Source organism: Papilio polytes, unplaced genomic scaffold (assembly GCF_000836215.1).
Source record: "Papilio polytes unplaced genomic scaffold, Ppol_1.0 DF823691.1, whole genome shotgun sequence".
Taxonomy (NCBI): Eukaryota; Metazoa; Arthropoda; class Insecta; order Lepidoptera; family Papilionidae; genus Papilio; species Papilio polytes.
In genome coordinates, this window is record NW_013525513.1 from 4,431,765 (window position 1) to 4,436,364 (window position 4,600).

At 34.2% G+C, this 4,600-nt stretch overlaps 1 long non-coding RNA gene across 2 annotated transcripts in view; it reads right to left on the bottom strand.

Moving 5' to 3' along the window:
* LOC106104184 overlaps positions 1-4,600 on the bottom strand; it is a 47,637-nt gene that overhangs the window by 40,760 nt on the left and 2,277 nt on the right. The window lies entirely within an intron of this gene.

Below are 4,600 nucleotides of genomic sequence, written 5' to 3' on the forward strand. Positions count from 1 at the left end.
TCTCTCTACAATGACATTACTCTGCGTCTCCCGCGAGACACGTAAATCGTGAGCATAGACGCCGTGGAAATAAGCACTGATGTGACGTATGAATACACGAACATGTTTTGTATTATTAAAATTCAAATTTCGTATAGAATCCCTAACAGCTTTGTGCGAATGTGTTTCAATTACGTAAACAAACCGATTCGAATAAATTTTAGAATTGGATCGTATTTTTTGAAATTGAAATACGATTGTTTGTTCCGTTGATATTGTACGATTTAAATAACGCTTTATTGACAAAATAAGTTCTTGTAATCTGTTTAAAATGGTAAAGAACCAGATAAAAATCTGTTTATTGTTAACGTGAGAACTTTTAAATAATTCATGACCATTTAAACGTTCAAACAAGTGTCAATATGTTTAAAACAATATTGTGATGCTTTTTATTTTTAGTAACGGATTTGGTCATTATGCAAAAACAAACAAATAAAGATGGGCCCACATTTAGGCTTTGTGCTTTTGTTTTCAAATGACGAGCATGATTTGTTGATTAAAAGTATAATGCCACCATTTATAGAGTTGCTAAGGTCGATTACTGCAATGACATTAAAATGTGACAGCGTTTTAAGCGAAGTGTTCAAGATTCGTTTCCGTATCCTGCAGTTGGACTTCATTTCTAGACCTATTCCTTTGAAGTATGCGAAGTAACAACCTTAACGTTTTCTCAAATAATTTATTATACAACAGATAAAGTATAAAGCATTAAAAATGCATTCATTTTATCTGTTCGCACATCTATTTTTTTCACCCCCGCTAAGTTTTCCTATCTGGAAGCGAAGCTGTTAATAAAATAAAAATGCACCGCCGTAAGCCGCAGTAAATAGTCGCGCTCTCCACTTGCGAGCTAAGCCAAAAAACTGCAACTGCCTCTTAATAAATTATACATGCATCTATTTATAGGCAGACTCATTAATTTCATGTTTCTACATCTTTCGGTGAATTCTTCGCCTTCATCTTGTTTTATTTTTTAAAGTTTATTGACATATTGTTGGAGCCAAAAAATATCTATCCATTTTTACATGCTTATATTATCCGCAATCCGTTTATCCACAAGGAAACAAAACGTTTGCTTTATAAACACAGTATACCACTGTCAGCACATTCGACCTTATCAACACATGCGTGACCTCGTCACCTATGACTGATTTGCACTTTGACAGTAACACCACTCCAATCAGAGCTCTATCTTTGACTCTCTTCGTAGTGGATAACGAACTTTACTTGGGAATTGCTACCGCTGGAAGATCAAATAGTATTGGTTAATTCCTTATCGCGCTTTGAGGGATTTGAGATAAATCTTGCATCTGTCATAATTACTGACTGACGTATACATGTCGGTAATTTAATATTATGGCATATAATCTTAACATAATGGTACATAGAATTTTTGCCATCTCATTGGATATGTATAAACTAATTAATGTTGTTTTATCTACTTTGAATAGTAAATATTTACATTTTTGTAATTTGGGAAGATACATCTTAAGCCTTTAAAACCTTTGGATAGTATTAATTCTAATTTAAATTCAGCCGCATGAAGTTAGAAGTTATCTTCTCTGATCCGTCACGCTTCCCGCCAATAAATCTCCGTGGATCTCCTCCCTTCTGTATAAATAAGGTAGATCTTGTTAAAACTCGCGGCATAAAAAGTGCTCCCGCATTTTCCGCTATTTTTAAACCGAAACGTTCCCCTTAAGGAGGCTTCCGGTATCGTAAAATATGTAGATATGCATTCACCTGGCCCACCGGCAAATTTAGAGCATCAATTTATCCCAACAGAAACATTGTAAATACGGGCCACTTCTTCGAAAGCGCCCCGAATAGATTTGTGAGGTTCCGTGCCTCTGCATAATAGGTGTAAGCGTTAACACTGTGTACAAAGGTTCAATAAACGATCCGCTATCTTGTAATTTAGATTATGGTTTATTCCATTACACTACTATGTAACTTTTACATAATACATTTATTTATTATAATTATCTAACGCAATATGCATGTTTTCAATAATTTGGACTATGTTTTTTAACTCTTTTTTTAGAATTTTCAACGGTACTACATTTTTCAGAAGTTCTTCGAACATCCCATATATCCAAATGTTTAGGAATGTAAATTTTATTTATATTGTACAACGTATTATTCATCCATATCCTAATTCAGTTTCAAATAAATTCCAGCCATATGCAATATATAAATAAATAATTGATTCAGGAATCGTCAAACCAATAAATATAATTGTCAACAATTCTGTAACTACTACAATTAAATGTTGCATTGGCCCGCATAGTGACACATTCAATGCGCCCTGGCATCCGACATTCAATTTAAAATAGACGTTACAATTATCTCATTACTCATTAATTACTCAACGTGAACATGAAGTATCTAGGAGCGCGTGTCTTTATTATCGTACTGCGCATTGATATACGACGAAAACATTTACGAGTACCAACATATACCAACATATGCATATACTTTACTATGCCTACACTGTAATAATAGAATTCTACAATTCTATACTCTTTACAATTTTTACCATTTACCTAATAAAACAATTGAACGTTACGAAACAGAGGATCTAATTTTTATTTAATTATTTGATTTTTAACAATTAAAAAACTAAGATTCATTGCTTTGTTTAATATATTTGTTTATGATAATTATTTAGCTTATGTTTTCTTGATACTATTTTATAAAAAAGTTTTTATGACTACATTATAAAAACAAGTAATTTTAATATGATTTAATACTTTTGTGATAGATATGAAAATGTAACATTATTACATTAATGTTGTTAGTCTACAACAAGGTGTGGATTCGAACAGATTTAGTGTATATCTCTTGCTATAAATTACAAAGCTCAGCTCTGAATTCTAACTGCGAGAACCTAATACAAATTATGAGCTTTTTCTAAATTAAACCGCGATACGAACGCAAAATAAGCTTAATGTATTATTTTCACATCTATGTATATATTAAACGATTATTAAGCTTTTATTATTTACTTTAAAGCTACCAATTAAATTGATACTGTTAGTATTAAGATAATTAAGAGAGATGAATATCAAGTACAGGGAGAACGTTAGTTGTGAGCATGGAGGTACACCGGTAGAGGTAGACCTAGAAAGAGATGGATAGATTGCGTGTAAGGTGTCATGATCAAGAATGGTGTGGTGAAGAGTTATATGGAGGACAAAAACCTGTTGCGTCGACCCTACGGGAGTAGGATAAGGAGGAAGATGATGACTCTTAGTATTAAGATAGTGTAATGTAAAACAACACGTTGAAATATAAAAGTTGTGTTCTATAAGAATTTATTAAAATGTAAAATGACTCAGAGTCATCAATCAATCTTCAAATCGATTCTATTCCGGCGTCCATTACTCGCTAGTCCAATATATCCATACATTTAACTCATCACTTCATCTAAAATCAACATTATCTCACGTTGTACGTAACTCTGTAACGCAGGTGTTAAAAGCATATTACGCCTAACAAACAGGCGTTAAGCTTTAGGATTCGGCGGACTATGGCCCGCTTAAAATGGCCGAAGATTACCCGCTCAGCGGACTTGTATCTAAAATTAATGTTACACCTCAAACTTTGCGACTTTATTATGCTGTAATTACATCTTTTAAGATTATTATAGCATTACGTACCTTCTTTATCATCCACTAATTTTATCCGTTTTATAAAAAAGAAGTACCATTCAAATTAAATTAATACCTTCGATAATTTTAAGACTTCAAAGCGTTAAATCGTCGATTAAATGAGACATACGAAAAAGTGTAAATTAAAAATTGTAATATATTCCAGTCTGTTTGTTTTCAAAAGAATTTGATATTAATGCAAGTGACAGTACTATATCAAACAAACGACATCTATAATTACTGTGCGGTACGACACATAAATAACTGCGCTCTACGCCTTCAGCAAGTCTATGAGCGCTCTCGTTATAGGCGTGCCAAGTTTTTCTCAGAAGCTAATCAATAATGTGTAGACATATTGAAAAGCGTGCGAGCGCTAACGGCGCGCACACACGCCACCTTTAATTTCGTTATCACGAGCGCAAGTGTGCACTTATTCAAAGAGCATTTACTTTGTATTTATATCACTCACGCAATCGCTTCTCCCAGCTTCTATATAGCTTATTAACTCCTTATTTTCTCGGCTGGCGAGCGGCGAAACTTCGAGACGTTTATACGACTTCATCGAACGCCGACCGACCGCCGAGCGCCGAGATTACCTTGTTTATCCTTTGATAATGTTTGCGAAAGTTTGTCAATTTCGGTGACGTACCGCTCGGCCCGTTTAGCGTTTTCGTTAATTCTGCGTACGCCCGGCTCGCACGAATTTGCATTTTGCACGCGTGATAAGTGGTCCGGATTACATGGGATTCCGACCAACAGCCTCTGTTTGTTCTGAAATAAAGGGCTGTTAAACTTTTTTTCATGGTAATTTGGGTCACCTTCAGAAGTAATGATCATTGTAAATTTGTTTAAGTAGGCTTAGCCTACCGGTCGTTTGTTTAAATTAGAGAGAACACGCACCTATTTTT